At 46.4% G+C, this 21,894-nt stretch overlaps 9 non-coding genes and 2 pseudogenes across 9 annotated transcripts; all 11 read right to left on the bottom strand.

The window, feature by feature from the left end:
* Nucleotides 1-372: 372 nt before the first annotated feature.
* LOC130312145 (U2 spliceosomal RNA) lies at nucleotides 373-563 on the bottom strand. Its single transcript, XR_008860331.1, has one exon. It is a non-coding gene; the product is annotated as a U2 spliceosomal RNA (small nuclear RNA).
* Nucleotides 564-2,652: 2,089 nt separating this feature from the next.
* Nucleotides 2,653-2,843, bottom strand: LOC130312161 (U2 spliceosomal RNA). The gene has a single exon (XR_008860347.1). It is a non-coding gene; the product is annotated as a U2 spliceosomal RNA (small nuclear RNA).
* Nucleotides 2,844-4,925: 2,082 nt separating this feature from the next.
* LOC130312144 (U2 spliceosomal RNA) lies at nucleotides 4,926-5,116 on the bottom strand. Its single transcript, XR_008860330.1, has one exon. It is a non-coding gene; the product is annotated as a U2 spliceosomal RNA (small nuclear RNA).
* Nucleotides 5,117-7,205: 2,089 nt separating this feature from the next.
* LOC130312160 (U2 spliceosomal RNA) lies at nucleotides 7,206-7,396 on the bottom strand. The gene has a single exon (XR_008860346.1). It is a non-coding gene; the product is annotated as a U2 spliceosomal RNA (small nuclear RNA).
* Nucleotides 7,397-9,483: 2,087 nt separating this feature from the next.
* LOC130312157 (U2 spliceosomal RNA) lies at nucleotides 9,484-9,674 on the bottom strand. The gene has a single exon (XR_008860343.1). It is a non-coding gene; the product is annotated as a U2 spliceosomal RNA (small nuclear RNA).
* A 2,107-nt stretch (nucleotides 9,675-11,781) lies between these two features.
* Nucleotides 11,782-11,972, bottom strand: LOC130312172 (U2 spliceosomal RNA). The gene has a single exon (XR_008860355.1). It is a non-coding gene; the product is annotated as a U2 spliceosomal RNA (small nuclear RNA).
* A 2,090-nt stretch (nucleotides 11,973-14,062) lies between these two features.
* LOC130312171 (U2 spliceosomal RNA) lies at nucleotides 14,063-14,253 on the bottom strand. Its single transcript, XR_008860354.1, has one exon. It is a non-coding gene; the product is annotated as a U2 spliceosomal RNA (small nuclear RNA).
* A 2,093-nt stretch (nucleotides 14,254-16,346) lies between these two features.
* LOC130312167 (U2 spliceosomal RNA) lies at nucleotides 16,347-16,533 on the bottom strand. The gene has a single exon (XR_008860352.1). It is a non-coding gene; the product is annotated as a U2 spliceosomal RNA (small nuclear RNA).
* Nucleotides 16,534-17,226: 693 nt separating this feature from the next.
* On the bottom strand, nucleotides 17,227-17,386 carry LOC130312170 (U2 spliceosomal RNA; annotated as a pseudogene).
* Nucleotides 17,387-19,482: 2,096 nt separating this feature from the next.
* LOC130312166 (U2 spliceosomal RNA) lies at nucleotides 19,483-19,673 on the bottom strand. Its single transcript, XR_008860351.1, has one exon. It is a non-coding gene; the product is annotated as a U2 spliceosomal RNA (small nuclear RNA).
* Nucleotides 19,674-21,766: 2,093 nt separating this feature from the next.
* Nucleotides 21,767-21,894, bottom strand: LOC130312169 (U2 spliceosomal RNA; annotated as a pseudogene; the record flags this gene model as incomplete).

Genomic DNA, 21,894 nt, shown 5'->3' with positions numbered 1-21,894 from the left:
GGGGTGTGGCGCGATATTGGGGAAGGGATGAGATTTTATATTTCTTCATAAGCATTAATCTTATTTTGTCAATTAGGAACATTCAGCACCCACCCGCTATCAAGGCAGCTGCCTATCATGTCATGCCCTACCTGCACAGGTGTGCTGGCTACTCAAATGATCCAATTAAGGAGGCCATTTAGTCAGCAGCAGCAGAAGTCCTGTGCCTGGACGCTCCAACAGCGGCCAGACACAAGCAGAAGCAGAAGCAGCAGCAGCACCACCTTTTGTTTTTTGGCTGCAGCAGCAGCAAGGCCCACAGGGCTGGCTAGCTGGCTAGCCAGCAAGCAGGTAGCAATGAAAGTAGGAATCTTTCTTTTTAACCCTGTAAGGGGGTGGTGCACTGTACCCGAAGATACTGCCATATCGGGTCAATGCATAGGGCGACGGAAGCAAGCTTCGAAATCGGCCCCCGTTCTCAAAAATCCATTTAATATATGGTCCCCAGATAGGGGACGTATCAGATATTAAACTGATAAGAACAGATACTACACTTGATCTTAGCCAAAAGGCCGAGAAGCGATAACCGTGAAAGGGGCGGGCCCAACAAGGTGCCCTTCATGGGCACTATCACTGCTTGCTGTCAGGGAGGCTGCCAGACAATTTTCCATGCACACTCTGGGCTGGGGGGCAGTCAACCACCAGTACACACAGCAGAACCTAAACCCATACCATTATTGCTAAGCAGCAAGACAGGGGCCCATTGCACTCCCACGGGGCCTTTTTAAATGCAATCCATAACCCGGATTTGCCAGGAACCCTTCTTACTCCTCCTACTTGCATGTGACACTGGGCTTAGGATCTGCATAGGAAACACACACACAAGCACACACCTACCTTTGTTGCCTGCAGATGCCTCCTTGGCTGTCCCCAAACGGTATCAAACCAACACCCACGGGAAGCTGTAAGCATAGAGGACATGCCTGCACCCCATTGGACTTACCTGTGTGGGTTAAACCCGGGTTATTTGACAACCTATGGCGGTGATGGTTCTGCTCAGGCAGAGCAGTGCTGATGCTCCTCATAAAGCTGTCGCTGCTGTGAAGGTTCTAGGTGACATCACAAATCCCTATGGTTACATACACAACAAAGCTGGGTTGTTGTTGTTTACACTCTGCAAGGCCTGTGGAAGTGAGTGACATCATAGCACTGTAGTTCTGAGGGTTCTAGATGGATGCAACAATCTCCTGTTGCTTCTATGAAGGCCATAATAGACGACATCACCAAACAGCTCCATAGTCACATACACAGCAAAGGAGAGATGTTGTTTACACCTAGTGATGTCAGTGGTATTGAGTGACATCACAGCACAGTGCTAAGGCTCCTGGGCCTGGACACAGCAGCGGCTGCAATATCTCAACGGAGAATACGTTTATATATATGTGTGTGTGTGCGCGTATATATATATATATATATATATATATATATATATATATATATTTCTCCGCCGAAATCACTTTTAAACCCATTTCCACCTTTTTTTCCCTTCTCTTCCTCTTACTTTTTTTTCACGTTTTTTTACGTTTTTCTCCTTTTCGCCTCTTTTCTGGGCGTATTATTCTTCTTTTTCTTCTTTTTTTTCGTCTAATGCATACCCCATCAGTGCAGCAATGCTTATTCAATACCGCCAGCAGATGGAGACACTGGGGGATAATTTTCTATGGATTTATACTGATTTTTCCTGTCTGAATTTGTCGCACAGAAAGTTGCAGGCCAAATATGTGTGACATTTCTGCGACTTTAGCTTCTAGAGCATTTTTACAACATTATACATAGGTGCTGAATACATAAAAAGCGACTGTTCAGCGACAGACAAGTCGCATCGGCTGAAAGTAGGCCAGAATGTCAGTCCATGTTGGAGCAGGTTTAGATACAGTCTAAAGTATAGATCTCAAAGTCTGTGCACAGAATTTAGCAAGGGCCTCGCACCTTCTGATGCATCAGGTAGGTGCACAATAGCATAGCCTAACCCTCTGTACTTTGGTTTATATTGATACGGGACATAGACAGCCAGCTGATGACCAATCCATTAGTGCAATGGATGGCTGGAAGAATTTGTCTTTGCCTTTGCAATACCACAGAAGCAATGCATGGTCAATGTACAGCAATGACACACCTGTGTGAACAGCCAGGAGACCCCCCCCCCCCCCATGTTATGTTACATAGTTACATAGTTAGTACGGTCGAAAAAAGACATATGTCCATCAAGTTCAACCAGGGAATTAAGGGGTAGGGGTGTGGCGCGATATTGGGGAAGGGATGAGATTTTATATTTCTTCATAAGCATTAATCTTATTTTGTCAATTAGGAACATTCAGCACCCACCCGCTATCAAGGCAGCTGCCTATCATGTCATGCCCTACCTGCACAGGTGTGCTGGCTACTCAAATGATCCAATTAAGGAGGCCATTTAGTCAGCAGCAGCAGAAGTCCTGTGCCTGGACGCTCCAACAGCGGCCAGACACAAGCAGAAGCAGAAGCAGCAGAAGCAGCAGCAGCACCACCTTTTGTTTTTTGGCTGCAGCAGCAGCAAGGCCCACAGGGCTGGCTAGCTGTCTAGCCAGCAAGCAGGTAGCAATGAAAGTAGGAATCTTTCTTTTTAACCCTGTAAGGGGGTGGTGCACTGTACCCGAAGATACTGCCATATCGGGTCAATGCATAGGGCGACGGAAGCAAGCTTCGAAATCGGCCCCCGTTCTCAAAAATCCATTTAATATATGGTCCCCAGATAGGGGACGTATCAGATATTGAACTGATAAGAACAGATACTACACTTGATCTTAGCCAAAAGGCCGAGAAGCGATAACCGTGAAAGGGGCGGGCCCAACAAGGTGCCCTTCATGGGCACTATCACTGCTTGCTGTCAGGAAGGCTGCCAGACAATTTTCCATGCACACTCTGGGCTGGGGGGCAGTCAACCACCAGTACACACAGCAGAACCTAAACCCATACCATTATTGCTAAGCAGCAAGACAGGGGCCCATTGCACTCCCACGGGGCCTTTTTAAATGCAATCCATAACCCGGATTTGCCAGGAACCCTTCTTACTCCTCCTACTTGCATGTGACACTGGGCTTAGGATCTGCATAGGAAACACACACACAAGCACACACCTACCTTTGTTGCCTGCAGATGCCTCCTTGGCTGTCCCCAAACGGTATCAAACCAACACCCACGGGAAGCTGTAAGCATAGAGGACATGCCTGCACCCCATTGGACTTACCTGTGTGGGTTAAACCCGGGTTATTTGACAACCTATGGCGGTGATGGTTCTGCTCAGGCAGAGCAGTGCTGATGCTCCTCATAAAGCTGTCGCTGCTGTGAAGGTTCTAGGTGACATCACAAATCCCTATGGTTACATACACAACAAAGCTGGGTTGTTGTTGTTTACACTCTGCAAGGCCTGTGGAAGTGAGTGACATCATAGCACTGTAGTTCTGAGGGTTCTAGATGGATGCAACAATCTCCTGTTGCTTCTATGAAGGCCATAATAGACGACATCACCAAACAGCTCCATAGTCACATACACAGCAAAGGAGAGATGTTGTTTACACCTAGTGATGTCAGTGGTATTGAGTGACATCACAGCACAGTGCTAAGGCTCCTGGGCCTGGACACAGCAGCGGCTGCAATATCTCAACGGAGAATACGTTTATATATATGTGTGTGTGTGCGCATATATATATATATATATATATATATATATATATATATATATTTCTCCGCCGAAATCACTTTTAAACCCATTTCCACCTTTTTTTCCCTTCTCTTCCTCTTACTTTTTTTTAACGTTTTTTTACGTTTTTCTCCTTTTCGCCTCTTTTCTGGGCGTATTATTCTTCTTTTTCTTCTTTTTTTTCGTCTAATGCATACCCCATCAGTGCAGCAATGCTTATTCAATACCGCCAGCAGATGGAGACACTGGGGGATAATTTTCTAAGGATTTATACTGATTTTTCCTGTCTGAATTTGTCGCACAGAAAGTTGCAGGCCAAATATGTGTGACATTTCTGCGACTTTAGCTTCTAGAGCATTTTTACAACATTATACATAGGTGCTGAATACATAAAAAGCGACTGTTCAGCGACAGACAAGTCGCATCGGCTGAAAGTAGGCCAGAATGTCAGTCCATGTTGGAGCAGGTTTAGATACAGTCTAAAGTATAGATCTCAAAGTCTGTGCACAGAATTTAGCAAGGGCCTCGCACCTTCTGATGCATCAGGTAGGTGCACAATAGCATAGCCTAACCCTCTGTACTTTGGTCTATATTGATGCGGGACATAGACAGCCAGCTGATGACCAATCCATTAGTGCAATGGATGGCTGGAAGCATTTGTCTTTGCCTTTGCAATACCACAGAAGCAATGCATGGTCAATGTACAGCAATGACACACCTGTGTGAACAGCCAGGAGACCCCCCCCCATGTTATGTTACATAGTTATATAGTTAGTACGGTCGAAAAAAGACATATGTCCATCAAGTTCAACCAGGGAATTAAGGGGTAGGGGTGTGGCGCGATATTGGGGAAGGGATGAGATTTTATATTTCTTCATAAGCATTAATCTTATTTTGTCAATTAGGAACATTCAGCACCCACCCGCTATCAAGGCAGCTGCCTATCATGTCATGCCCTACCTGCACAGGTGTGCTGGCTACTCAAATGATCCAATTAAGGAGGCCATTTAGTCAGCAGCAGCAGAAGTCCTGTGCCTGGACGCTCCAACAGCAGCCAGACACAAGCAGAAGCAGAAGCAGCAGAAGCAGCAGCAGCACCACCTTTTGCTTTTTGGCTGCAGCAGCAGCAAGGCCCACAGGGCTGGCTAGCTGGCTAGCCAGCAAGCAGGTAGCAATGAAAGTAGGAATCTTTCTTTTTAACCCTGTAAGGGGGTGGTGCACTGTACCCGAAGATACTGCCATATCGGGTCAATGCATAGGGCGACGGAAGCAAGCTTCGAAATCGGCCCCCGTTCTCAAAAATCCATTTAATATATGGTCCCCAGATAGGGGACGTATCAGATATTAAACTGATAAGAACAGATACTACACTTGATCTTAGCCAAAAGGCCGAGAAGCGATAACCGTGAAAGGGGCGGGCCCAACAAGGTGCCCTTCATGGGCACTATCACTGCTTGCTGTCAGGGAGGCTGCCAGACAATTTTCCATGCACACTCTGGGCTGGGGGGCAGTCAACCACCAGTACACACAGCAGAACCTAAACCCATACCATTATTGCTAAGCAGCAAGACAGGGGCCCATTGCACTCCCACGGGGCCTTTTTAAATGCAATCCATAACCCGGATTTGCCAGGAACCCTTCTTACTCCTCCTACTTGCATGTGACACTGGGCTTAGGATCTGCATAGGAAACACACACACAAGCACACACCTACCTTTGTTGCCTGCAGATGCCTCCTTGGCTGTCCCCAAACGGTATCAAACCAACACCCACGGGAAGCTGTAAGCATAGAGGACATGCCTGCACCCCATTGGACTTACCTGTGTGGGTTAAACCCGGGTTATTTGACAACCTATGGCGGTGATGGTTCTGCTCAGGCAGAGCAGTGCTGATGCTCCTCATAAAGCTGTCGCTGCTGTGAAGGTTCTAGGTGACATCACAAATCCCTATGGTTACATACACAACAAAGCTGGGTTGTTGTTGTTTACACTCTGCAAGGCCTGTGGAAGTGAGTGACATCATAGCACTGTAGTTCTGAGGGTTCTAGATGGATGCAACAATCTCCTGTTGCTTCTATGAAGGCCATATAGACGACATCACCAAACAGCTCCATAGTCACATACACAGCAAAGGAGAGATGTTGTTTACACCTAGTGATGTCAGTGGTATTGAGTGACATCACAGCACAGTGCTAAGGCTCCTGGGCCTGGACACAGCAGCGGCTGCAATATCTCAACGGAGAATACGTTTATATATATGTGTGTGTGTGCGCGTATATATATATATATATATATATATATATATATATATATATATTTCTCCGCCGAAATCACTTTTAAACCCATTTCCACCTTTTTTTCCCTTCTCTTCCTCTTACTTTTTTTTCACGTTTTTTTACGTTTTTCTCCTTTTCGCCTCTTTTCTGGGCGTATTATTCTTCTTTTTCTTCTTTTTTTTCGTCTAATGCATACCCCATCAGTGCAGCAATGCTTATTCAATACCGCCAGCAGATGGAGACACTGGGGGATAATTTTCTATGGATTTATACTGATTTTTCCTGTCTGAATTTGTCGCACAGAAAGTTGCAGGCCAAATATGTGTGACATTTCTGCGACTTTAGCTTCTAGAGCATTTTTACAACATTATACATAGGTGCTGAATACATAAAAAGCGACTGTTCAGCGACAGACAAGTCGCATCGGCTGAAAGTAGGCCAGAATGTCAGTCCATGTTGGAGCAGGTTTAGATACAGTCTAAAGTATAGATCTCAAAGTCTGTGCACAGAATTTAGCAAGGGCCTCGCACCTTCTGATGCATCAGGTAGGTGCACAATAGCATAGCCTAACCCTCTGTACTTTGGTTTATATTGATACGGGACATAGACAGCCAGCTGATGACCAATCCATTAGTGCAATGGATGGCTGGAAGAATTTGTCTTTGCCTTTGCAATACCACAGAAGCAATGCATGGTCAATGTACAGCAATGACACACCTGTGTGAACAGCCAGGAGACCCCCCCCCCCCCCCATGTTATGTTACATAGTTACATAGTAAGTACGGTCGAAAAAAGACATATGTCCATCAAGTTCAACCAGGGAATTAAGGGGTAGGGGTGTGGCGCGATATTGGGGAAGGGATGAGATTTTATATTTCTTCATAAGCATTAATCTTATTTTGTCAATTAGGAACATTCAGCACCCACCCGCTATCAAGGCAGCTGCCTATCATGTCATGCCCTACCTGCACAGGTGTGCTGGCTACTCAAATGATCCAATTAAGGAGGCCATTTAGTCAGCAGCAGCAGAAGTCCTGTGCCTGGACGCTCCAACAGCGGCCAGACACAAGCAGAAGCAGAAGCAGCAGAAGCAGCAGCAGCACCACCTTTTGTTTTTTGGCTGCAGCAGCAGCAAGGCCCACAGGGCTGGCTAGCTGGCTAGCCAGCAAGCAGGTAGCAATGAAAGTAGGAATCTTTCTTTTTAACCCTGTAAGGGGGTGGTGCACTGTACCCGAAGATACTGCCATATCGGGTCAATGCATAGGGCGACGGAAGCAAGCTTCGAAATCGGCCCCCGTTCTCAAAAATCCATTTAATATATGGTCCCCAGATAGGGGACGTATCAGATATTGAACTGATAAGAACAGATACTACACTTGATCTTAGCCAAAAGGCCGAGAAGCGATAACCGTGAAAGGGGCGGGCCCAACAAGGTGCCCTTCATGGGCACTATCACTGCTTGCTGTCAGGAAGGCTGCCAGACAATTTTCCATGCACACTCTGGGCTGGGGGGCAGTCAACCACCAGTACACACAGCAGAACCTAAACCCATACCATTATTGCTAAGCAGCAAGACAGGGGCCCATTGCACTCCCACGGGGCCTTTTTAAATGCAATCCATAACCCGGATTTGCCAGGAACCCTTCTTACTCCTCCTACTTGCATGTGACACTGGGCTTAGGATCTGCATAGGAAACACACACACAAGCACACACCTACCTTTGTTGCCTGCAGATGCCTCCTTGGCTGTCCCCAAACGGTATCAAACCAACACCCACGGGAAGCTGTAAGCATAGAGGACATGCCTGCACCCCATTGGACTTACCTGTGTGGGTTAAACCCGGGTTATTTGACAACCTATGGCGGTGATGGTTCTGCTCAGGCAGAGCAGTGCTGATGCTCCTCATAAAGCTGTCGCTGCTGTGAAGGTTCTAGGTGACATCACAAATCCCTATGGTTACATACACAACAAAGCTGGGTTGTTGTTGTTTACAGTCTGCAAGGCCTGTGGAAGTGAGTGACATCATAGCACTGTAGTTCTGAGGGTTCTAGATGGATGCAACAATCTCCTGTTGCTTCTATGAAGGCCATAATAGACGACATCACCAAACAGCTCCATAGTCACATACACAGCAAAGGAGAGATGTTGTTTACACCTAGTGATGTCAGTGGTATTGAGTGACATCACAGCACAGTGCTAAGGCTCCTGGGCCTGGACACAGCAGCGGCTGCAATATCTCAACGGAGAATACGTTTATATATATGTGTGTGTGTGCGCGTATATATATATATATATATATATATATATATATATATATATTTCTCCGCCGAAATCACTTTTAAACCCATTTCCACCTTTTTTTCCCTTCTCTTCCTCTTACTTTTTTTTCAAGTTTTTTTACGTTTTTCTCCTTTTCGCCTCTTTTCTGGGCGTATTATTCTTCTTTTTCTTCTTTTTTTTCGTCTAATGCATACCCCATCAGTGCAGCAATGCTTATTCAATACCGCCAGCAGATGGAGACACTGGGGGATAATTTTCTAAGGATTTATACTGATTTTTCCTGTCTGAATTTGTCGCACAGAAAGTTGCAGGCCAAATATGTGTGACATTTCTGCGACTTTAGCTTCTAGAGCATTTTTACAACATTATACATAGGTGCTGAATACATAAAAAGCGACTGTTCAGCGACAGACAAGTCGCATCGGCTGAAAGTAGGCCAGAATGTCAGTCCATGTTGGAGCAGGTTTAGATACAGTCTAAAGTATAGATCTCAAAGTCTGTGCACAGAATTTAGCAAGGGCCTCGCACCTTCTGATGCATCAGGTAGGTGCACAATAGCATAGCCTAACCCTCTGTACTTTGGTCTATATTGATGCGGGACATAGACAGCCAGCTGATGACCAATCCATTAGTGCAATGGATGGCTGGAAGCATTTGTCTTTGCCTTTGCAATACCACAGAAGCAATGCATGGTCAATGTACAGCAATGACACACCTGTGTGAACAGCCAGGAGACCCCCCCCCCCCCCATGTTATGTTACATAGTTACATAGTTAGTACGGTCGAAAAAAGACATATGTCCATCAAGTTCAACCAGGGAATTAAGGGGTAGGGGTGTGGCGCGATATTGGGGAAGGGATGAGATTTTATATTTCTTCATAAGCATTAATCTTATTTTGTCAATTAGGAACATTCAGCACCCACCCGCTATCAAGGCAGCTGCCTATCATGTCATGCCCTACCTGCACAGGTGTGCTGGCTACTCAAATGATCCAATTAAGGAGGCCATTTAGTCAGCAGCAGCAGAAGTCCTGTGCCTGGACGCTCCAACAGCGGCCAGACACAAGCAGAAGCAGAAGCAGCAGAAGCAGCAGCAGCACCACCTTTTGTTTTTTGGCTGCAGCAGCAGCAAGGCCCACAGGGCTGGCTAGCTGGCTAGCCAGCAAGCAGGTAGCAATGAAAGTAGGAATCTTTCTTTTTAACCCTGTAAGGGGGTGGTGCACTGTACCCGAAGATACTGCCATATCGGGTCAATGCATAGGGCGACGGAAGCAAGCTTCGAAATCGGCCCCCGTTCTCAAAAATCCATTTAATATATGGTCCCCAGAAAGGGGACGTATCAGATATTAAACTGATAAGAACAGATACTACACTTGATCTTAGCCAAAAGGCCGAGAAGCGATAACCGTGAAAGGGGCGGGCCCAACAAGGTGCCCTTCATGGGCACTATCACTGCTTGCTGTCAGGGAGGCTGCCAGACAATTTTCCATGCACACTCTGGGCTGGGGGGCAGTCAACCACCAGTACACACAGCAGAACCTAAACCCATACCATTATTGCTAAGCAGCAAGACAGGGGCCCATTGCACTCCCACGGGGCCTTTTTAAATGCAATCCATAACCCGGATTTGCCAGGAACCCTTCTTACTCCTCCTACTTGCATGTGACACTGGGCTTAGGATCTGCATAGGAAACACACACACAAGCACACACCTACCTTTGTTGCCTGCAGATGCCTCCTTGGCTGTCCCCAAACGGTATCAAACCAACACCCACGGGAAGCTGTAAGCATAGAGGACATGCCTGCACCCCATTGGACTTACCTGTGTGGGTTAAACCCGGGTTATTTGACAACCTATGGCGGTGATGGTTCTGCTCAGGCAGAGCAGTGCTGATGCTCCTCATAAAGCTGTCGCTGCTGTGAAGGTTCTAGGTGACATCACAAATCCCTATGGTTACATACACAACAAAGCTGGGTTGTTGTTGTTTACACTCTGCAAGGCCTGTGGAAGTGAGTGACATCATAGCACTGTAGTTCTGAGGGTTCTAGATGGATGCAACAATCTCCTGTTGCTTCTATGAAGGCCATAATAGACGACATCACCAAACAGCTCCATAGTCACATACACAGCAAAGGAGAGATGTTGTTTACACCTAGTGATGTCAGTGGTATTGAGTGACATCACAGCACAGTGCTAAGGCTCCTGGGCCTGGACACAGCAGCGGCTGCAATATCTCAACGGAGAATACGTTTATATATATGTGTGTGTGTGCGCGTATATATATATATATATATATATATATATATATATATATATATATATATATATATTTCTCCGCCGAAATCACTTTTAAACCCATTTCCACCTTTTTTTCCCTTCTCTTCCTCTTACTTTTTTTTCACGTTTTTTTACGTTTTTCTCCTTTTCGCCTCTTTTCTGGGCGTATTATTCTTCTTTTTCTTCTTTTTTTTCGTCTAATGCATACCCCATCAGTGCAGCAATGCTTATTCAATACCGCCAGCAGATGGAGACACTGGGGGATAATTTTCTAAGGATTTATACTGATTTTTCCTGTCTGAATTTGTCGCACAGAAAGTTGCAGGCCAAATATGTGTGACATTTCTGCGACTTTAGCTTCTAGAGCATTTTTACAACATTATACATAGGTGCTGAATACATAAAAAGCGACTGTTCAGCGACAGACAAGTCGCATCGGCTGAAAGTAGGCCAGAATGTCAGTCCATGTTGGAGCAGGTTTAGATACAGTCTAAAGTATAGATCTCAAAGTCTGTGCACAGAATTTAGCAAGGGCCTCGCACCTTCTGATGCATCAGGTAGGTGCACAATAGCATAGCCTAACCCTCTGTACTTTGGTCTATATTGATGCGGGACATAGACAGCCAGCTGATGACCAATCCATTAGTGCAATGGATGGCTGGAAGCATTTGTCTTTGCCTTTGCAATACCACAGAAGCAATGCATGGTCAATGTACAGCAATGACACACCTGTGTGAACAGCCAGGAGACCCCCCCCCCTCCCCCCCCCATGTTATGTTACATAGTTACATAGTTAGTACGGTCGAAAAAAGACATATGTCCATCAAGTTCAACCAGGGAATTAAGGGGTAGGGGTGTGGCGCGATATTGGGGAAGGGATGAGATTTTATATTTCTTCATAAGCATTAATCTTATTTTGTCAATTAGGAACATTCAGCACCCACCCGCTATCAAGGCAGCTGCCTATCATGTCATGCCCTACCTGCACAGGTGTGCTGGCTACTCAAATGATCCAATTAAGGAGGCCATTTAGTCAGCAGCAGCAGAAGTCCTGTGCCTGGATGCTCCAACAGCGGCCAGACACAAGCAGAAGCAGAAGCAGCAGAAGCAGCAGCAGCACCACCTTTTGTTTTTTGGCTGCAGCAGCAGCAAGGCCCACAGGGCTGGCTAGCTGGCTAGCCAGCAAGCAGGTAGCAATGAAAGTAGGAATCTTTCTTTTTAACCCTGTAAGGGGGTGGTGCACTGTACCCGAAGATACTGCCATATCGGGTCAATGCATAGGGCGACGGAAGCAAGCTTCGAAATCGGCCCCCGTTCTCAAAAATCCATTTAATATATGGTCCCCAGATAGGGGACGTATCAGATATTAAACTGATAAGAACAGATACTACACTTGATCTTAGCCAAAAGGCCGAGAAGCGATAACCGTGAAAGGGGCGGGCCCAACAAGGTGCCCTTCATGGGCACTATCACTGCTTGCTGTCAGGGAGGCTGCCAGACAATTTTCCATGCACACTCTGGGCTGGGGGGCAGTCAACCACCAGTACACACAGCAGAACCTAAACCCATACCATTATTGCTAAGCAGCAAGACAGGGGCCCATTGCACTCCCACGGGGCCTTTTTAAATGCAATCCATAACCCGGATTTGCCAGGAACCCTTCTTACTCCTCCTACTTGCATGTGACACTGGGCTTAGGATCTGCATAGGAAACACACACACAAGCACACACCTACCTTTGTTGCCTGCAGATGCCTCCTTGGCTGTCCCCAAACGGTATCAAACCAACACCCACGGGAAGCTGTAAGCATAGAGGACATGCCTGCACCCCATTGGACTTACCTGTGTGGGTTAAACCCGGGTTATTTGACAACCTATGGCGGTGATGGTTCTGCTCAGGCAGAGCAGTGCTGATGCTCCTCATAAAGCTGTCGCTGCTGTGAAGGTTCTAGGTGACATCACAAATCCCTATGGTTACATACACAACAAAGCTGGGTTGTTGTTGTTTACACTCTGCAAGGCCTGTGGAAGTGAGTGACATCATAGCACTGTAGTTCTGAGGGTTCTAGATGGATGCAACAATCTCCTGTTGCTTCTATGAAGGCCATAATAGACGACATCACCAAACAGCTCCATAGTCACATACACAGCAAAGGAGAGATGTTGTTTACACCTAGTGATGTCAGTGGTATTGAGTGACATCACAGCACAGTGCTAAGGCTCCTGGGCCTGGACACAGCAGCGGCTGCAATATCTCAACGGAGAATACGTTTATATATATGTGTGTGTGTGTGCGTATATATATATATATATATATATATATATATATATATATATATTTCTCCGCCGAAATCACTTTTAAACCCATTTCCACCTTTTTTTCCCTTCTCTTCCTCTTACTTTTTTTTCACGTTTTTTTACGTTTTTCTCCTTTTCGCCTCTTTTCTGGGCGTATTATTCTTCTTTTTCTTCTTTTTTTTCGTCTAATGCATACCCCATCAGTGCAGCAATGCTTATTCAATACCGCCAGCAGATGGAGACACTGGGGGATAATTTTCTAAGGATTTATACTGATTTTTCCTGTCTGAATTTGTCGCACAGAAAGTTGCAGGCCAAATATGTGTGACATTTCTGCGACTTTAGCTTCTAGAGCATTTTTACAACATTATACATAGGTGCTGAATACATAAAAAGCGACTGTTCAGCGACAGACAAGTCGCATCGGCTGAAAGTAGGCCAGAATGTCAGTCCATGTTGGAGCAGGTTTAGATACAGTCTAAAGTATAGATCTCAAAGTCTGTGCACAGAATTTAGCAAGGGCCTCGCACCTTCTGATGCATCAGGTAGGTGCACAATAGCATAGCCTAACCCTCTGTACTTTGGTCTATATTGATGCGGGACATAGACAGCCAGCTGATGACCAATCCATTAGTGCAATGGATGGCTGGAAGCATTTGTCTTTGCCTTTGCAATACCACAGAAGCAATGCATGGTCAATGTACAGCAATGACACACCTGTGTGAACAGCCAGGAGACCCCCCCCCCCCCCCATGTTATGTTACATAGTTACATAGTTAGTACGGTCGAAAAAAGACATATGTCCATCAAGTTCAACCAGGGAATTAAGGGGTAGGGGTGTGGCGCGATATTGGGGAAGGGATGAGATTTTATATTTCTTCATAAGCATTAATCTTATTTTGTCAATTAGGAACATTCAGCACCCACCCGCTATCAAGGCAGCTGCCTATCATGTCATGCCCTACCTGCACAGGTGTGCTGGCTACTCAAATGATCCAATTAAGGAGGCCATTTAGTCAGCAGCAGCAGAAGTCCTGTGCCTGGACGCTCCAACAGCGGCCAGACACAAGCAGAAGCAGAAGCAGCAGAAGCAGCAGCAGCACCACCTTTTGTTTTTTGGCTGCAGCAGCAGCAAGGCCCACAGGGCTGGCTAGCTGGCTAGCCAGCAAGCAGGTAGCAATGAAAGTAGGAATCTTTCTTTTTAACCCTGTAAGGGGGTGGTGCACTGTACCCGAAGATACTGCCATATCGGGTCAATGCATAGGGCGACGGAAGCAAGCTTCGAAATCGGCCCCCGTTCTCAAAAATCCATTTAATATATGGTCCCCAGATAGGGGACGTATCAGATATTAAACTGATAAGAACAGATACTACACTTGATCTTAGCCAAAAGGCCGAGAAGCGATAACCGTGAAAGGGGCGGGCCCAACAAGGTGCCCTTCATGGGCACTATCACTGCTTGCTGTCAGGGAGGCTGCCAGACAATTTTCCATGCACACTCTGGGCTGGGGGGCAGTCAACCACCAGTACACACAGCAGAACCTAAACCCATACCATTATTGCTAAGCAGCAAGACAGGGGCCCATTGCACTCCCACGGGGCCTTTTTAAATGCAATCCATAACCCGGATTTGCCAGGAACCCTTCTTACTCCTCCTACTTGCATGTGACACTGGGCTTAGGATCTGCATAGGAAACACACACACAAGCACACACCTACCTTTGTTGCCTGCAGATGCCTCCTTGGCTGTCCCCAAACGGTATCAAACCAACACCCACGGGAAGCTGTAAGCATAGAGGACATGCCTGCACCCCATTGGACTTACCTGTGTGGGTTAAACCCGGGTTATTTGACAACCTATGGCGGTGATGGTTCTGCTCAGGCAGAGCAGTGCTGATGCTCCTCATAAAGCTGTCGCTGCTGTGAAGGTTCTAGGTGACATCACAAATCCCTATGGTTACATACACAACAAAGCTGGGTTGTTGTTGTTTACACTCTGCAAGGCCTGTGGAAGTGAGTGACATCATAGCACTGTAGTTCTGAGGGTTCTAGATGGATGCAACAATCTCCTGTTGCTTCTATGAAGGCCATAATAGACGACATCACCAAACAGCTCCATAGTCACATACACAGCAAAGGAGAGATGTTGTTTACACCTAGTGATGTCAGTGGTATTGAGTGACATCACAGCACAGTGCTAAGGCTCCTGGGCCTGGACACAGCAGCGGCTGCAATATCTCAACGGAGAATACGTTTATATATATGTGTGTGTGTGTGCGTATATATATATATATATATATATATATATATATATATATATATATATTTCTCCGCCGAAATCACTTTTAAACCCATTTCCACCTTTTTTTCCCTTCTCTTCCTCTTACTTTTTTTTCACGTTTTTTTACGTTTTTCTCCTTTTCGCCTCTTTTCTGGGCGTATTATTCTTCTTTTTCTTCTTTTTTTTCGTCTAATGCATACCCCATCAGTGCAGCAATGCTTATTCAATACCGCCAGCAGATGGAGACACTGGGGGATAATTTTCTAAGGATTTATACTGATTTTTCCTGTCTGAATTTGTCGCACAGAAAGTTGCAGGCCAAATATGTGTGACATTTCTGCGACTTTAGCTTCTAGAGCATTTTTACAACATTATACATAGGTGCTGAATACATAAAAAGCGACTGTTCAGCGACAGACAAGTCGCATCGGCTGAAAGTAGGCCAGAATGTCAGTCCATGTTGGAGCAGGTTTAGATACAGTCTAAAGTATAGATCTCAAAGTCTGTGCACAGAATTTAGCAAGGGCCTCGCACCTTCTGATGCATCAGGTAGGTGCACAATAGCATAGCCTAACCCTCTGTACTTTGGTCTATATTGATGCGGGACATAGACAGCCAGCTGATGACCAATCCATTAGTGCAATGGATGGCTGGAAGCATTTGTCTTTGCCTTTGCAATACCACAGAAGCAATGCATGGTCAATGTACAGCAATGACACACCTGTGTGAACAGCCAGGAGACCCCCCCCCCCCCCATGTTATGTTACATAGTTACATAGTTAGTACGGTCGAAAAAAGACATATGTCCATCAAGTTCAACCAGGGAATTAAGGGGTAGGGGTGTGGCGCGATATTGGGGAAGGGATGAGATTTTATATTTCTTCATAAGCATTAATCTTATTTTGTCAATTAGGAACATTCAGCACCCACCCGCTATCAAGGCAGCTGCCTATCATGTCATGCCCTACCTGCACAGGTGTGCTGGCTACTCAAATGATCCAATTAAGGAGGCCATTTAGTCAGCAGCAGCAGAAGTCCTGTGCCTGGACGCTCCAACAGCGGCCAGACACAAGCAGAAGCAGAAGCAGCAGAAGCAGCAGCAGCACCACCTTTTGTTTTTTGGCTGCAGCAGCAGCAAGGCCCACAGGGCTGGCTAGCTGGCTAGCCAGCAAGCAGGTAGCAATGAAAGTAGGAATCTTTCTTTTTAACCCTGTAAGGGGGTGGTGCACTGTACCCGAAGATACTGCCATATCGGGTCAATGCATAGGGCGACGGAAGCAAGCTTCGAAATCGGCCCCCGTTCTCAAAAATCCATTTAATATATGGTCCCCAGATAGGGGACGTATCAGATATTAAACTGATAAGAACAGATTTTTTTTTTTTTTTTTTTTTATCTAAAGCCGAGGAACGTGCTTTCGATTCACCCAAAGTGCAAGAAAAAGTGCAAACGTGTTACACTAAAAAAACGTGCACAAAGGATGCGGTCTATCGCAAGCCCTTCTCCGATAGGAGAGAGGCCCCCCAACAAACCTTACCCTTCGCCTCCGGACCAAAAGGTACCTGCGAGGTTCCAGGTTCGATGTCCCTTTTCGCCGAAGCTACTAGGGGACCACAAATGCTCCCGGCATCCCCCTTGGCGTTAGCCAAGGTATCTGCCCGCAGAGCCAATTACGGTAGGTACCCTGCCAAAGCAGGAGTACCCGGGGTGTTTGCAGGGAGGTGCGGAACCTAATGGCCACACACACCTCCCCTAGACCGCCAGGAGGGACACCCAGAAGGGCTACCGCATCCTGACAAATCCTGTGAACACACAACACGCAAAAAGTGACACAGTGAGACAAAAAAGAAATAAATAAGTGAATGTGTGCAGATATACTGCCCGGACATCCGGCCGGATCTATAAAAATTTCTCTGATCCTAGCCAGAAGGCCGGGAATCAAGAGGTGAGTGCCACAAGGTGAAGAGATTATGGTGCCCGTGCTTCAACTCAGTGAGCCTATTCTCCCAGTGAGTTTCGGCACCTCGGGGTCACCACTCCCCGAGGCACAAAAGTACCTCGGCTCTAGACCCTCTCAGCCTCATGGCGAGACCCGGAGGGAACAGGTCACATCGGGGCAGCCGTCGAGCTGATTCCTCAGAACCAGCCCCGGAAAGCCCTGGTACACCTGCATCCTCCATGCAGCACCCATCCCCACCAGCATGAAAACTGATAAGAACAGATACTACACTTGATCTTAGCCAAAAGGCCGAGAAGCGATAACCGTGAAAGGGGCGGGCCCAACAAGGTGCCCTTCATGGGCACTATCACTGCTTGCTGTCAGGGAGGCTGCCAGACAATTTTCCATGCACACTCTGGGCTGGGGGGCAGTCAACCACCAGTACACACAGCAGAACCTAAACCCATACCATTATTGCTAAGCAGCAAGACAGGGGCCCATTGCACTCCCACGGGGCCTTTTTAAATGCAATCCATAACCCGGATTTGCCAGGAACCCTTCTTACTCCTCCTACTTGCATGTGACACTGGGCTTAGGATCTGCATAGGAAACACACACACAAGCACACACCTACCTTTGTTGCCTGCAGATGCCTCCTTGGCTGTCCCCAAACGGTATCAAACCAACACCCACGGGAAGCTGTAAGCATAGAGGACATGCCTGCACCCCATTGGACTTACCTGTGTGGGTTAAACCCGGGTTATTTGACAACCTATGGCGGTGATGGTTCTGCTCAGGCAGAGCAGTGCTGATGCTCCTCATAAAGCTGTCGCTGCTGTGAAGGTTCTAGGTGACATCACAATTCCCTATGGTTACATACACAACAAAGCTGGGTTGTTGTTGTTTACACTCTGCAAGGCCTGTGGAAGTGAGTGACATCATAGCACTGTAGTTCTGAGGGTTCTAGATGGATGCAACAATCTCCTGTTGCTTCTATGAAGGCCATAATAGACGACATCACCAAACAGCTCCATAGTCACATACACAGCAAAGGAGAGATGTTGTTTACACCTAGTGATGTCAGTGGTATTGAGTGACATCACAGCACAGTGCTAAGGCTCCTGGGCCTGGACACAGCAGCGGCTGCAATATCTCAACGGAGAATACGTTTATATATATATGTGTGTGTGTGCGCGTATATATATATATATATATATATATATATATATATATATATATATATTTCTCCGCCGAAATCACTTTTAAACCCATTTCCACCTTTTTTTCCCTTCTCTTCCTCTTACTTTTTTTTCACGTTTTTTAACGTTTTTCTCCTTTTCGCCTCTTTTCTGGGCGTATTATTCTTCTTTTTCTTCTTTTTTTTCGTCTAATGCATACCCCATCAGTGCAGCAATGCTTATTCAATACCGCCAGCAGATGGAGACACTGGGGGATAATTTTCTAAGGATTTATACTGATTTTTCCTGTCTGAATTTGTCGCACAGAAAGTTGCAGGCCAAATATGTGTGACATTTCTGCGACTTTAGCTTCTAGAGCATTTTTACAACATTATACATAGGTGCTGAATACATAAAAAGCGACTGTTCAGCGACAGACAAGTCGCATCGGCTGAAAGTAGGCCAGAATGTCAGTCCATGTTGGAGCAGGTTTAGATACAGTCTAAAGTATAGATCTCAAAGTCTGTGCACAGAATTTAGCAAGGGCCTCGCACCTTCTGATGCATCAGGTAGGTGCACAATAGCATAGCCTAACCCTCTGTACTTTGGTCTATATTGATGCGGGACATAGACAGCCAGCTGATGACCAATCCATTAGTGCAATGGATGGCTGGAAGCATTTGTCTTTGCCTTTGCAATACCACAGAAGCAATGCATGGTCAATGTACAGCAATGACACACCTGTGTGAACAGCCAGGAGACCCCCCCCCCCCCCCATGTTATGTTACATAGTTACATAGTTAGTACGGTCGAAAAAAGACATATGTCCATCAAGTTCAACCAGGGAATTAAGGGGTAGGGGTGTGGCGCGATATTGGGGAAGGGATGAGATTTTATATTTCTTCATAAGCATTAATCTTATTTTGTCAATTAGGAACATTCAGCACCCACCCGCTATCAAGGCAGCTGCCTATCATGTCATGCCCTACCTGCACAGGTGTGCTGGCTACTCAAATGATCCAATTAAGGAGGCCATTTAGTCAGCAGCAGCAGAAGTCCTGTGCCTGGACGCTCCAACAGCGGCCAGACACAAGCAGAAGCAGAAGCAGCAGAAGCAGCAGCAGCACCACCTTTTGTTTTTTGGCTGCAGCAGCAGCAAGGCCCACAGGGCTGGCTAGCTGGCTAGCCAGCAAGCAGGTAGCAATGAAAGTAGGAATCTTTCTTTTTAACCCTGTAAGGGGGTGGTGCACTGTACCCGAAGATACTGCCATATCGGGTCAATGCATAGGGCGACGGAAGCAAGCTTCGAAATCGGCCCCCGTTCTCAAAAATCCATTTAATATATGGTCCCCAGATAGGGGACGTATCAGATATTAAACTGATAAGAACAGATACTACACTTGATCTTAGCCAAAAGGCCGAGAAGCGATAACCGTGAAAGGGGCGGGCCCAACAAGGTGCCCTTCATGGGCACTATCACTGCTTGCTGTCAGGGAGGCTGCCAGACAATTTTCCATGCACACTCTGGGCTGGGGGGCAGTCAACCACCAGTACACACAGCAGAACCTAAACCCATACCATTATTGCTAAGCAGCAAGACAGGGGCCCATTGCACTCCCACGGGGCCTTTTTAAATGCAATCCATAACCCGGATTTGCCAGGAACCCTTCTTACTCCTCCTACTTGCATGTGACACTGGGCTTAGGATCTGCATAGGAAACACACACACAAGCACACACCTACCTTTGTTGCCTGCAGATGCCTCCTTGGCTGTCCCCAAACGGTATCAAACCAACACCCACGGGAAGCTGTAAGCATAGAGGACATGCCTGCACCCCATTGGACTTACCTGTGTGGGTTAAACCCGGGTTATTTGACAACCTATGGCGGTGATGGTTCTGCTCAGGCAGAGCAGTGCTGATGCTCCTCATAAAGCTGTCGCTGCTGTGAAGGTTCTAGGTGACATCACAAATCCCTATGGTTACATACACAACAAAGCTGGGTTGTTGTTGTTTACACTCTGCAAGGCCTGTGGAAGTGAGTGACATCATAGCACTGTAGTTCTGAGGGTTCTAGATGGATGCAACAATCTCCTGTTGCTTCTATGAAGGCCATAATAGACGACATCACCAAACAGCTCCATAGTCACATACACAGCAAAGGAGAGATGTTGTTTACACCTAGTGATGTCAGTGGTATTGAGTGACATCACAGCACAGTGCTAAGGCTCCTGGGCCTGGACACAGCAGCGGCTGCAATATCTCAACGGAGAATACGTTTATATATATGTGTGTGTGTGCGCGTATATATATATATATATATATATATATATATATATATATATATATTTCTCCGCCGAAATCACTTTTAAACCCATTTCCACCTTTTTTTCCCTTCTCTTCCTCTTACTTTTTTTTCACGTTTTTTTACGTTTTTCTCCTTTTCGCCTCTTTTCTGGGCGTATTATTCTTCTTTTTCTTCTTTTTTTTCGTCTAATGCATACCCCATCAGTGCAGCAATGCTTATTCAATACCGCCAGCAGATGGAGACACTGGGGGATAATTTTCTAAGGATTTATACTGATTTTTCCTGTCTGAATTTGTCGCACAGAAAGTTGCAGGCCAAATATGTGTGACATTTCTGCGACTTTAGCTTCTAGAGCATTTTTACAACATTATACATAGGTGCTGAATACATAAAAAGCGACTGTTCAGCGACAGACAAGTCGCATCGGCTGAAAGTAGGCCAGAATGTCAGTCCATGTTGGAGCAGGTTTAGATACAGTCTAAAGTATAGATCTCAAAGTCTGTGCACAGAATTTAGCAAGGGCCTCGCACCTTCTGATGCATCAGGTAGGTGCACAATAGCATAGCCTAACCCTCTGTACTTTGGTCTATATTGATGCGGGACATAGACAGCCAGCTGATGACCAATCCATTAGTGCAATGGATGGCTGGAAGCATTTGTCTTTGCCTTTGCAATACCACAGAAGCAATGCATGGTCAATGTACAGCAATGACACACCTGTGTGAACAGCCAGGAGACCCCCCCCCCCCCCCCATGTTATGTTACATAGTTACATAGTTAGTACGGTCGAAAAAAGACATATGTCCATCAAGTTCAACCAGGGAATTAAGGGGTAGGGGTGTGGCGCGATATTGGGGAAGGGATGAGATTTTATATTTCTTCATAAGCATTAATCTTATTTTGTCAATTAGGAACATTCAGCACCCACCCGCTATCAAGGCAGCTGCCTATCATGTCATGCCCTACCTGCACAGGTGTGCTGGCTACTCAAATGATCCAATTAAGGAGGCCATTTAGTCAGCAGCAGCAGAAGTCCTGTGCCTGGACGCTCCAACAGCGGCCAGACACAAGCAGAAGCAGAAGCAGCAGAAGCAGCAGCAGCACCACCTTTTGTTTTTTGGCTGCAGCAGCAGCAAGGCCCACAGGGCTGGCTAGCTGGCTAGCCAGCAAGCAGGTAGCAATGAAAGTAGGAATCTTTCTTTTTAACCCTGTAAGGGGGTGGTGCACTGTACCCGAAGATACTGCCATATCGGGTCAATGCATAGGGCGACGGAAGCAAGCTTCGAAATCGGCCCCCGTTCTCAAAAATCCATTTAATATATGGTCCCCAGATAGGGGACGTAT

Source organism: Hyla sarda, unplaced genomic scaffold (genome assembly GCF_029499605.1).
Source record: "Hyla sarda isolate aHylSar1 unplaced genomic scaffold, aHylSar1.hap1 scaffold_1705, whole genome shotgun sequence".
Taxonomy (NCBI): domain Eukaryota; kingdom Metazoa; phylum Chordata; class Amphibia; order Anura; family Hylidae; genus Hyla; species Hyla sarda.
This window is presented reverse-complemented; position numbering and strand designations above follow the sequence as displayed.